The 12,470-nt window shown below is 45.2% G+C and overlaps 1 protein-coding gene across 10 annotated transcripts in view; it reads left to right on the top strand.

Moving 5' to 3' along the window:
• PPM1B (protein phosphatase, Mg2+/Mn2+ dependent 1B) overlaps positions 1 to 12,470 on the top strand; it is a 120,531-nt gene that overhangs the window by 53,438 nt on the left and 54,623 nt on the right. For 5 of the 10 annotated variants that reach the window (XM_019516353.1, XM_019516355.1, XM_019516347.1 and 2 more), the window contains one exon: positions 7,693 to 7,765. The exons of 4 other annotated variants lie outside the window; for them this stretch is intronic. The gene's annotated coding sequence lies outside the window, so the exon portion shown is untranslated. Of the gene's footprint in view, positions 1 to 7,692; positions 7,766 to 7,791; positions 7,859 to 12,470 lie in introns of those variants that run through there. One more of the 10 variants, XM_019516351.1, reaches the window with a different exon arrangement.

The raw sequence follows: 12,470 nt of genomic DNA, 5'->3' as shown, positions 1-12,470 counted from the left end.
CCCCCCACACACCCCCCCCCCCCCCCCCCCCCATTGCACACAGCTCCTGCCACCAGTGGCAGCAGCAGGTTGCAAGGCCTCGGGGTGCTCACAGCCTGTGGCAGGCAGAGACCCCCAGTAGCGCACTGTCCCAGCATGGACTGCATGTGGCCGGACTGCCATCAGGAAGAGGGACGGAGCTGGCCCAGCTGCATAGAGCCCCGGTGTTCCTACTACCCTGCACTAGGCCCCTGCCAGCCCTGGCCCCTGGGCACCAGCATGGGTCCTGTGCTCCCACCCAACTGATGCTGGGCTCCTGCCTGCCTGCTTGTTTGCTGCCACTTCCTTCTGCCACTGCCACTGCCACTTCCCTTGTCTGCCACCCTTCCTCTGCTGCTTCTCTATCCAGAGAACCCCCACCCTGCCCCCCAGTGTTGCTGTGCGATAGGTGGGACCTGCAGTGGGTGCAGGAGGGTGAGGAGAGGGAAGCAGCCGAGAGAAACCAAGGTGGGCTATGCCCCCACCTGGCTTCTACTTCGACCAGCCCCCCAGGGAACAATGCTACCGGAACCTTGTGAACAGAGCAGGCAAATGTGCGTTCTGGACTGGCACATGAGGGTGCGTGGGAGGGCTGCCAGTGGGAACTCTCAGCCCTGAGTTGCCCTCCAGCTGTCCCATACACGGCATGGCACCCTCTGGGGATCCATAACCCCTCCACACCGAGGAAAGTCCTTCTGGTGCTGGACGTCAGGTAAAGGGATGAGGAACCTTTCCTGGGAATCCCCCTGCTGCTCAGGAAGCTAGGAAGCCAGGGGATCCCCCCTCCCCACAGACAGCTGCTGGAGCCTGCATGATGAGCTGCAGCAGCAGCTGCTGGTGAGAACCACGTGTGGACCCACCTGGTCTCTCAGCCATACAATCACCTACACAGCCACCTAATCAGGGTCACCTGCAATATCGTGATGGGTACATGCCGCGTCCTTAGGCTTCCTGGTCTGGGCGGACCACCCACTTCTAATACCTTAGATGCCTTCACCCAGACTAAACCTGTGGTCCTAGCCTCCACACAAATAGAGCCCCTGACTCCAGGCTGCAGGGGCTGCCTTTCATGCCTGCTGGTTGTTGGGACCAAGAACACAAGCACTCCCACTTGTGGGATGCTTACTGCTGGTGACTCTGGAGGGCAGGGTGAGAGAATTATAGGAGAAAGTGGTCAGGCTACGGATCATTAGAGAACACGAGGCAGAGATTGACGCCTACTACCAGGCTGTGCATTTGGAGAAGGATGCTACAGTGACCAGACAGAAAAACAGACCCCAACCAATGGGGAGTGGAAAATGGTCACATCAGGACTGAAACCACAGCAGGAGCCATCTCCTGCCCAAACCTCCTTGCACGAGAGGTCTGTTGCCTTCCAGGAACTGGGATCAAAGATGTTACAGAAAGAATGCATAAGCTGGTCTGCCCCACTGACCATTACCCCATGTTCCTTGTCCATGTGGGCACTAATGACACAGCAAGAAGCACCTGCAGAAGGATTATGGGGGCGAAACTCAAGGGCCTAGGAGTGCAAGTAGTCTTCTCAATCCTCCCAATTAAAGGCCATGGCTGCCAGCGGGAGCGATTTATTGAGGTGATATGAAGGCTTAGGAGATGGTGTTTCCAGATGGGCTTTGGGTACCTCGATAATGGTGCACAGTTCTATAACAGGGATGGTTTACATGCAAGGGATGGTATTCATCTTGTGAGCAGATGGGGGGAAAAAGCTCTTTGCTATGAGAGTAGCTGACTTGTTGAGGAGAGCTTTAAACTACACAAGTTCAGGAGCTGGGAACCAAGGGTCTGCTGCAGTACACGAAACCACTTGCCACAACAACACGTGAGGGGGTGTTCAGGAAATGGACAACCAGATTGGTAATAACATCTTGCGACACCAGAGGTGGATTAAAAAACCTGAAGTGATTAGAGGAAGACCTCAAGTATCTTTATGGGAATGCCAGAAGCATGGGAAACAAGCTGGGGAAACTGGTACTCCTCCTGCCTGAAGAGGATTTCGATCGGGTTGGCTTAACAGAGACAATGTGGGATGATGCACATGACCGGGCAGTGAATATTAAGGGCAATAGGCTTTACAGGAGGGATTGGATTGGGAAGAAGGGAGGAGGCGTGGCTCTCTACACGAAAGAGCAGTGCCCCTCCCTGCAGGCCACTATAGACAACAGGGAAGAGTCCCTTGTGACCCTCTGGGTCAGGATGCAAGGGAAATCAGGAGAGGGAGACCTGATGGTGGGAGTTTACTAGAGGTCTCCCTCCCAAGAAGAGGAGTGTGATCAGGCAGTCCCCAGAGAACTGACTGAGGCACTAACACTAGAGACCTGATTATCATGGGTGACTTTACTACCCTGACATCTGTTGGGAGGACCACTTGGCTGCCTCCAGCAGGTCAGCCAACTTCTTGGCAACAATACACTACCTGTTTTTGATTGCAAGTTGTGGAAGGGCCTACCAGGGGTAAGGCCACTCTGGACCTAGTGCTGGCCAAAGGTGATGACATCATAGGTGACCTAAGGGTGGGTGGTACTCTGGGGGAAAGTGATCACGACCTGGTCAGGTTCACCATCTACTGTAAGACTGGGAAACCAGACAGCACAATAAAAGTGCTGGGCTTCAAGAAGGCAGATTTTGCCATACTTAAGAAGCTAGTTGGAGACGTCCTCTGCAGTCAGCAACCGGATGACTTGGGGGTTCAGGAACAGTGGTGCTTCCTTAAGGCGGCAATTCTTACTACTCAAAAACGGGCCATTCCCATGCGGGCAAAAAATGGGAAAGCAGCCGACAGACCAACTTGGCTCAACAGGAATATTAGAGAGCTTCTAAAGAGAAAAGAAGCATACAAACAGTGGAAGAAGGCCTTAATAACTAGAGGGGAATACACCTCCATCGCCAGGGCCTGCTGATTTATGAGATAAGGATGGCCAAGGCAGGCATGGAGATCAGGCTGGCAACTGGAATAAAAGAAAACAAAAATCCCTTCTACAGATACATAGGGAGTAAGAAAAAGTCAGGCTCCACTGTGGGACCCGTACTAAATGTTCAATGGCAGCCCACAGTTGATTCCTGTGAAAAGGGGGGGTGGAAAGCTCAGTTATTAAGTTCGTGGATGGTACCAGGCTGTGGGGAAAATGCAGGCGCGCGGGAGGATAGGACCAGGATCCAGGAAGATCTTGACAGGCTGGACTCTTGGACGAAGCAGAAGCAGATGAGATTTAACACGGGTAAGTTCTTCAGCTGCGTAGGAAGAACCCTTACCACAACTACATGATGGGTGGTGGCCCTCTGGCTGGCACAGAGTCTGAGCGAGACCTGGGGGTTATGATCTACTGGAAGATGAATTTGAGCTAGCAGTGCGATGAGGTCGATAGTTAAGCAAATATTACTGTGGCGTGTATTATCCTCAGTGTGTCCAGTTAGATCCAGGGAGGTGTGCTCCTCCCTCTCTCTTCAGCCCGGGTGAGGCCTCAGCTGGAGTACTGTGTCCAGTGTTGGGCACTGCAGTTCAAGAGGGACGTGGATAAGCTTGAGAGGGGACAAAGAAGGGCCACCCACATGGACATAAGCTTATAGAGGGCAAATTCAGGCTAGACATAAGGAAGAACTTTCTCCGTAAGGGTCACTAGAATCTGGAACACACTCCCACCAGAGGTGGTTCAGTCACCATCATCGGAGGTGTTCAAGAAGGGGCTGGACAAGCACCTTGCTGAGTTTGTCTAAGCCCAGTAATTTCCTGCCTACAGCAGGGGACTGGACTTGATGATCCTACAGGTCGCTTCCGGTTCTACAATTCTATGATTCTACCTTTCTGCCTGCTGCTCCAGCAGCGCCTGGTTCCCAGCTGCGTGGGTGGATCACAAAACACAGCAGGAGCCAGCCTGGTCTCTGCAGTTCCCAGCTGACTTCGTGTCGTGTTGTGCGGTCCCAGCCATGCAGCTGGGAACCGCGTGGTGCCGGAGCCAGTATGGCTTAACCAGCACCACGTGGCTCCCAGCTGTATGGCCAAGACCACATGGTGCAGCAGGTGCCAGCCAGGAACTGTTGGGGGAACAGCCCCATGGTTGCCTGGCCAAAAGCCTCTATTAGGCAGAAGCTTCTGGTTGGGAGCTCGGGGTGGGGAGGCTTGGAGTGGGGCAGAGCCAGGCGGGCCTTGCTGCCACTGGTGGGTCCTGCCACTGGTGCCTCATCAGCTTTTAGACAGACAGATAGTCATGGATAGGTAGTAATTTTCTGACTTTTAGAGGGGCCCGACAGGTTGGATAAAATGTCCTGGCAGGCTGGGTCTGGCCCACAGGCTGTATTTTGCCCACCCCTGTCCTAGGGAGTGGAGAGCATGTTCCCTGTAGAGTATTCAAATATTGTACCAGCCTGTCTAGCCAGTTCTGTTAACTTGTACAAATAGTAACTTTTCAGAGCATTATTTGGCTAAATCTGGCTACAATTTGGTGAGGACAGTAAAAAGCATTACTTGGCCTCAAGACTATCCCTGTGTCAAACCTGAAGTTCTAGTTTCAAAACTTGAATGATTCTCATTGTCATCAGTCCACTGTATTTGCAGACAGCCTAACCAAAGCATCTAAGGCAGTCATTCTGATTATTTTGGCCTGAGCAAATTGGTACTATATCAGTGCTTGAAGAGATCAGTTCCCTTTTTGCTGTTTCCACACCATTTACTGTCCATTTGTAGCCAGTAATTCTCAGCAATCAATTAGTATTATGGTCTTAATAGATGGGATTTCATTAAGTAAACAGCTCCCCACACCTGGCCTTGTTTTTGTTGGCCATGTCTGTACCAGTTGTTGATAAACAGCTACTTGGGTACAAGCTAATTGTCCACACATACAATTTGGTCAACCCAAAGATGTGCCATTGTTTAGCCATGCCATAAAGACCCACCTTTATACCGCCTTGCTTTGGATACTCTGTTAAACCATCTAATCCTTTGAAGGGGACATAAGAAAAAATGGACTAAATTTGTTGTAAATGTCACCTGTACAGTGTCTAAGGGCCTAGGCTAGTGAATCAATATCAAACTATATTGATATAAGCTGTTATAAGGAAAGGATTATATCCATGCATTTCTGAGGTAATACAAGTGTAGCAAAACTCTTGGAACTTTACTCATTTCATTTATGGTTTAAGTTCATGGGGACTTATCTAATGTCTACCAGTCTACAGGAGCATGTAGATGTAAGAATAGCATCATAAAGCTTGTACACTCCTGAGTCGCATAGTTTCTTTTGTTTTTTCTAAACTGGTTAAAAGTTATTTTTGTCCATAGCCTAAATATCTCTCCCATAAAACCAAATAATAAGCACAGCCTTATTAAACTTAACCTTTGTGTGGACCTTGATTCCTTATTGCGTCCAGAATTGCTTGGTCATGTTGTCAGAGGCTTTCAGGAGACAGGAAACAAATTGTTCGTTATTAACTTGTTCTATTAGCACACTGCCCAGGTAGCATGTCAGAAAACTGATGTCCACCAGGGTACAGTGGAGGGTCACATGATTGTTGCTAGGTACAAGCTGAAACAACTCAATTTTATTAAACTAACTGACAGGCTAAAGCTGTCACAGAGTAGCTAGCCATATTTGCATGCCCTGTTTGTAGTATGTCACTAATCTGTATGAAGCACCTTCTGTCCGCTGAGTTTGCATCTTGATGGCAATATCAGATAATAGAACAATATTTCAGAAGTGCAGTATCTTAACATAACATGAACCAGAATGCAACCAGTCATCTTCTCTGCTACTGTTTCATAGCTAAATTAACAAAATTGATTCAAGAATGTAACCTTGCTTCATTCCATGACAGATGGAAAAATGCTTAGATTACTGTCTGCCCCTACTGTCATGCATTCATCGTAGAACTGATGCAGGTCCATGAGGAATTTTTGAGGTTCCATATTGAGAGTCCATATTAACTGATGTTCAGAGGATGTCCTGATATCAATGAAAATGATGAAGAGATTTGAAATTCTGTTCTCGAGATTTTCCTTGTGTCTCATATGCAACAAAAAGTTAATGTCTGCCATTTTCTGGCTCACCCCGAAGCTACACTGAGATGCACTGGGAGTTTGCCATTGGCAGGGATGTTACAGCCAGTCATTTCTCAGCAATTGCCAACAAGATGTTCCTGATTGTTTCTAGCTTAATCTCCTCCTTTTCTTTTGTAGCTTTTAATTCTGGTTGCATCTTTGAGTACTTGAAAGACAACCTTCTCTTTCCAGGTTTGGCAAAGGAGCTTATACAAGGCTCTGTCAGGAAAATACACTGTAACTTGTGCTGGAGATTTGTTGCTTTTCAACACCTGTACAATCATCATCTCTTGGACTTTTTCCAGAACAGGGTAATGATTTAAGACCTCTATACACCTTGCCTGGTATATGTCAAGCAACATGTAACCACCAGTGCTAGACTGAGTGCTTACCCTGTTTGGCTGTTGTCACTATAATTGGACTGTAGGGCTAGTCAGCAGCACCCAACCATCCCCATCCTTTGCTGCCTTGATGTATCATGAGCTGCTTTCAGACCCGTCATAGAATTGTTGCTTGCCATATGTCTGACTCACTCTGAAGCTGCATTGCGACTCTCTAGGAGCTTGCCAGTGGTGTGCTGCTGCATTTCGTGTGTTTTAGCATTGAACCAGTTGTCCTGCATGTGGCAACAAAACACACATTTCTCAACAAATCTTTTAACTTATGGATGGGCAAGGGGATCAGGGTTCTTAAGATATTTGCAATGGATTATCCTCTTTATAATCTTAACATCTTTTGGATGGCATTATTTACATAAAAAACAGTGATGGTGCTTCTAAGCCACAAACCTAATGTTATATTTCATGATCTTATACTGTGTCTTGGACGTTATTCCACAGCTAGACAAAGCAAAGGTCATCTATTCATATAATTGTGTATGAACCTGTTTGGCTTGTCAGCTGATAAGTACTAGAGTTTAGAGCAAGCTTAGCAGCAAAAATGTGGAACTCAAACATTCAGAGTTATCATCAAATAGATCATTAGATGATATGTCAAGGAGTCAGTTACTTGCATGACTGGAGTGATCCTGACATCATTAAGGTATCTGCTGCATGGTGACATAATTAGGTGCCAGTGATGGGATCACAGATGCACTCATGCTATTCTCTTATTTGCTTACTGAAAACAGTTCATAATGGCCAGCTCATGAATTCCACACAACTGCAGCAGCATATATGGCTGCTGTCACTGGCAGGTCCAATGCTGTCTGCCCAATATACTATAGCAAATGGTAGAAAAATCATTCCTGATGTATATGTTAAAGTCTTCCTCCAGGATAATTAGCTTGTCTTGTTTCAGTATGCATTGAAACTTAAAAATCTCTTCCATTTTGATTCTATATGCATAGCAAGTTTTAATTAAAAAGACCCTACTTGAGTTTATCATTTTGAAAAATCTATATATGGAATTTGGTTTCCTGTAAATACTATGCACAAATTCCTTAGTTTTATGAATAGATGGCAAAAACATCAGTGCTGACTGCATGTTCTTGAGGAGTTATAGTCTTGGTGTAAATTAAATGATAAGGGCATAGACTTGTAGGAGATCTGTGTTGTCCTAATTAAGTTGCTATTGGAAAATCCTCCCTAAAGACTTTCCTAGCACTACTGTTTTGCCTCTTTCAGATGCTGTATGGTACTTCTAATGGGTGCATCTCGCTAAGTCACTCATCTTAAACCTTCAGTTATCAAGAGATAGGTGTGAGTATAGAAGAAATGCTTCTGCTGTTGGCCAGACCAACAGTGTGCCTTTATCCAGAAGCACCCCTTCAGTGCTGTGTAGTCACTGAAGGTACAAGCTATATAAGTACTAGCTATGTAAGACTGGCTGGCATGATTTGATAGTAAGCTGCTTGTGTAGCTTGCTTTATGGTATGTTGAAGGTGTGAACTTCCATTGCATCCGCTGTTCTGTGGTAATTGCTTGTGCACAAGCATTTGTCCCTTGATAAGTGTTATATAGCTTGCCCCTCAATAGAAGTGGGGTTAAATTAGATTTTATTTACCAAGCACAGGAGCAGTTACTATGGATTAGCTAACACTGTGTAGCTGTATCCTAGTTTGCCTCCTGGTACCTTGTGACTTCAGCACTGATGCCCTAGCATTCAGTTAATTTACAGTAGGAGTGTCAAACTCATCTGGTTCCATGGGGCTGAAAATTTGATGGTGGAACTCGCAGTGCCAGTGTTAATTGCTGTGGCTGTGGCCAGATTTCCACCCTCTGGGCTGAATGGCACTGGCCTGTGAGCCGTATCTTTGCCTTCCCTAGTTTAGAACCTTTGATTACTAGAAACCAAACTCTCTTTCTTACTAGTGCAATACTACAGAGACTAGGTTTTTGTAGACCTTCAGTCAGAGTCTGAGCTTACTGACATATTTTTGTGCCTGGGATTACTGGTTTAGCACAGATGAGTGCATTCAAGTGTCCTTTTTTGGTAAAAGCAGTCAGGTCTCATAGTAGAGAAATCCTTTATTTCACCAACAAGATTTTTGCAAAAAAAATTCTCTAATCGCAAGCTTTCACGCACAAACACCCCTCGTCCAACATCAGAGTATAAAGATTGTAAAAGTTCTCCTGGGTAGAAATGAAAGTTCATATTTCATAGGATTTTACAGAGGAGTTAATAGATGGAAAGCGCCTCCAGGCAGTCAGCTCATAGCTGGTATGGTGTCTCTCACCTTTATGTGAGGTTCTGTGATGATCCAAATTACCTTGAAGCTAAGGCAGGGGCAGTGTCTTAGGTTTTCAGTGGTCATGGTTGCTTCTTGTTTGGGAAAATACGAAGACTTCATTTTGTGGTAAATCATTCTATCAGGGTTGGGGTCCATCTCAGTTTTGGCAGGTGTACTGGCACATTTAAAGCTGGTATATAGTTCATACAGCTGAAAGTACTGGTTTCCTATGCCACAGTAGTAGCCTGTTTGTGTTGATGCCCTTTGCTGTGCCCGCTGGTGCAAAGCCTGCAAATCAGTAGCTGGGAGCTTTTGGCACCGTGCTTTGCAACAGAACAAATCCTGCAGCCATGTCAGTAGGGCCATCAGCGGGACTATAATTTGGAATTGCCAGTAACATGTGACATCACTGGTAAGCTTCCTTTAGCACTCCAGGGGTTGATTAGATTGTGGCAGTGTTTGGGAGAGTGTACCTGGGATAGCAGCAGCTGGAATGGTTAGGGTTAAATCTCCCCTATCGTGTCTAATTTCACATCGTGTTGACATATTTTCTTCTGTATATGAGTGCTTTTATGCAATGGCATATGAGACTGGTATGAACTTTCTTTCACTTCTGGTGGTAGTGTTTTATTGTCTGGTTATCTGTTTCATATGCATCAGAGCTCTAACATTTTGCTGAATGGACATAATGGCAAAGCCTGTCCCGCTTGGCCTGCCAGTTTCAGTTCCTCAGTCCCAAAGGAGTTTATTTCGCATGATTCAGATCACGCAGCTGAAACATTGGTTCCTTCAGGATTCTTATAATTTTAATGTATTCTGAACCTTTAGAATTGAATCCTAGTAGGTTTAGCTCAGCTTGGATTCCTGGCTTGTATCGTAGGCTTTTGCTAATTTTTTTCATCAATGCCTTCTCTTGACAGCTTGACTTAGAGTAAAAGAGGATTGTATCCATAATATCTTACAGATGGTCCAAGTCATTCTACCCTTTTGAATACAGACTACTAGAAAGGTTTTTCGGTGGATTCTAAGTGGGCCTAGGCAAGCCATGTTGCTTGCTGAACTAGTAAGAGCTGTGTGTGTTCTGTTGAACAGCTGTATGGCTCCTTCTATGCTGCCACAAAACAGGATGAGCTGCCTGTTAGATAGCTAATGTGTCTTTTAACAGAAATTATCAGGAGAGTAGAAGTTTGAACAGCGTGGATTTTTGTGGAAAATGGCAGGGAGATCCATAAGTTTCTGAATGTTGTACTGGTGATCTCCCTCAAATAACCCTACCCACCTTTTGGTCCAGTTGGTAGAAAATATTTTTTCTTTTAATAAAAGATTTTTCCCAAATGTCTCATATTTGATTTGTCTTCATCTTAGAAAGTCAGTGACTAAATCATAGACTGTAAAAGTGTAGGACTGGAAGGAGCCTTAAGAAATTTGTCTAGTTTAGTGGAGCTCAGCTTTTCTTCCTGGTGGTCTGAATGGGCAGTGCCCCCTCCATCCATGGGTCAGTTTCTGCCAGCGGTCCCAATCTGGCACCAGGATCAGCACAGTGAGCACCGGCCAGCCAACTGGAGGGAGTTGGGGGGAGGCATGGCTTGGCTTGGCCCACAGAGGGAGGAGGTGTGGCTTGGCCCCTGTGTATGGGGTGGGGAAGGAGCCATGGCCCAGCCTCAACCTGGCCTTGTGGGGGTGGGGAGGCATTGCCTGACTCTGCAGGGAAAGGGGCATGATCCACTCCCAAACAAGCACACGGTGTGAGGGAGAAGGCATGGCCTGATCCCCCTCCAGATGTGGGGGAGGGAGCGTAACCCAGCTGCGACTGGCAGTGCGGGGTTTGGGGTTTAGAACTTTGGCTGGGGGAGGGTGACCGGATTTGTGGCCCCTGCTCCTCCTCCACCAAATCTTCCCTCCCATGGAGAACTGTGCAGGCCAGATGTGACAGCTCTAGAGGCAGGCTGCATTTGGCCTGCAGGCCAGAGGTTGAGCACTTCTGATCTAGTTCATCTCCCTTCACCGAGACGGGGGTAGTTATACTTAGACCATTTCCGACAGAAGTGTGTGAGATCTTCCTTTCTAAGAACAGGTTAGACAAGATTCTCTAGCATAGCCTGTTCCATGATTTCACTTCCTTTATAGTTGAAAAGTTTTTCCTACTAGCTGGTAGCAAAGAATATTTAGGCTGGGTAAGCTGATTTCTTGGATACAGTGTACAGCTGATGGTTACCTTTCCCTGAAGAACCTTTTATGTATTGGAAGACTGTTATCTGATGTCTGTTTTTCCAGACTGTACAAACCCAGTGGTGTTTTTGTTTTGTTTGTTTTTTTCCTTGTAGGTCACTCTTCTAAACTTTTTATTCTTGGTGCTTTTTTTTCTGTACTATCAAATTTGTCCACTTTTTTCTTTAAATATAATGAAACTCTTGAGCTGATTTTATTGTACCAGTTTGGCACAGCTAATCTGTGTGATTGAAAAGGTGAATGTTATCTATCACTGCCTATTATGTAACTTTGCTAAATGGGATTATAATTGGCAAGATAAGCTGTTTCCCTTGACCTCTTTTCAGGACTTATAGAGTATTTAGTCTAAAGGCTATAAAATGTCTCAACACATCTTAATGTGTTCATGTGAAGATTCACCATAGAAGAAGATGTGTACTTAGCCAGTGATTCACCCTCTCTTCAAATCCATTGGAATCTAGTAAAGGTTAAAGAGAAATACCATCAACATAAATAATATATAAAGTTAAATGGTCAGTGGTGATAATTTAGCTAGGATGATAAAATGCTGGAAAAAGGATTGCAGCAATATCTATTAGTTGCTTATGGAAACTTCACTTGCATCCATATCAGAGATAGAATCTAGAGGAAATATGAATGCAAAACACCCTGGGAAATTTAAAAAAAAAAAAAAAAGTCTTGGAGGTAGAAGGGGATCCTCAATGGTATGGGTATTCTAGAACTTCACAGAAGTAGAGGGATGGAGTAAAATCTGTTAAGCAAGCATATTTCTGACACTACTTTTTATCATTATATTATTATTTCCACATGGTGGTGGCAGCCTGATTCTATTATCTTGTCCCATTTACATCTGTGCAGAGAAGGAAGTTTATAAAGTAAAACTGCAAATGCTTAAACTGTGTTAGAGAGATGGGAAGAGAATAGCGTCAATGTGATATTTTCATCCCCTCTACACACAAGTGCTGTGTGTTGGATCCATGTGAGGTCCGATGGCATTGGTGCAGTGGGGGGCATAGGAGCAACCAATATTTTTCAAGCAAGTATTCTGCATTATTAAATCCTGGGAAGATTTGAGGTTAGTGTTAGTTCCTACAAGCTTGTGTTTTTTATATGGCCAGTTTCATGGGCTATCACAGGGAAGCTGGTCTTGACAGAAGGGGATCCAAAAACCCTTTCTGTGGCTTTTTAGTGGTTTTAGGTATTCTCAAGTAATAAGGCAGGCTTCATTTCCCTGGAATTTAATCTTAGCTTTGGATATATTTTTTTCTTTTGAGGAAATTTTAGCTTTCTCTGATAAGGTATGCTTGTTCTTTGTGCTTGGAATTTGGTTTCAAAATCCCTCATGAAAACTAAAGTTTATATACATAATTCTTTAGACAGCTCTCATCTCTTGCATAAGGTAGTAAAATAGAACCTAAGGCCTTACTTTTTTTTATATGGTTGGTGTGACAATTTCTGAATATACCATAAAAATGTCTAAAGCATTTAATATATAAAATATAA

Source organism: Gavialis gangeticus, unplaced genomic scaffold (assembly GCF_001723915.1).
Source record: "Gavialis gangeticus isolate Ggan-Ray unplaced genomic scaffold, GavGan_comp1, whole genome shotgun sequence".
Taxonomy (NCBI): Eukaryota; Metazoa; Chordata; order Crocodylia; family Gavialidae; genus Gavialis; species Gavialis gangeticus.
Note: the sequence above shows the minus strand (reverse complement) of the source record. Positions and strands in the feature narration are given on the sequence as shown.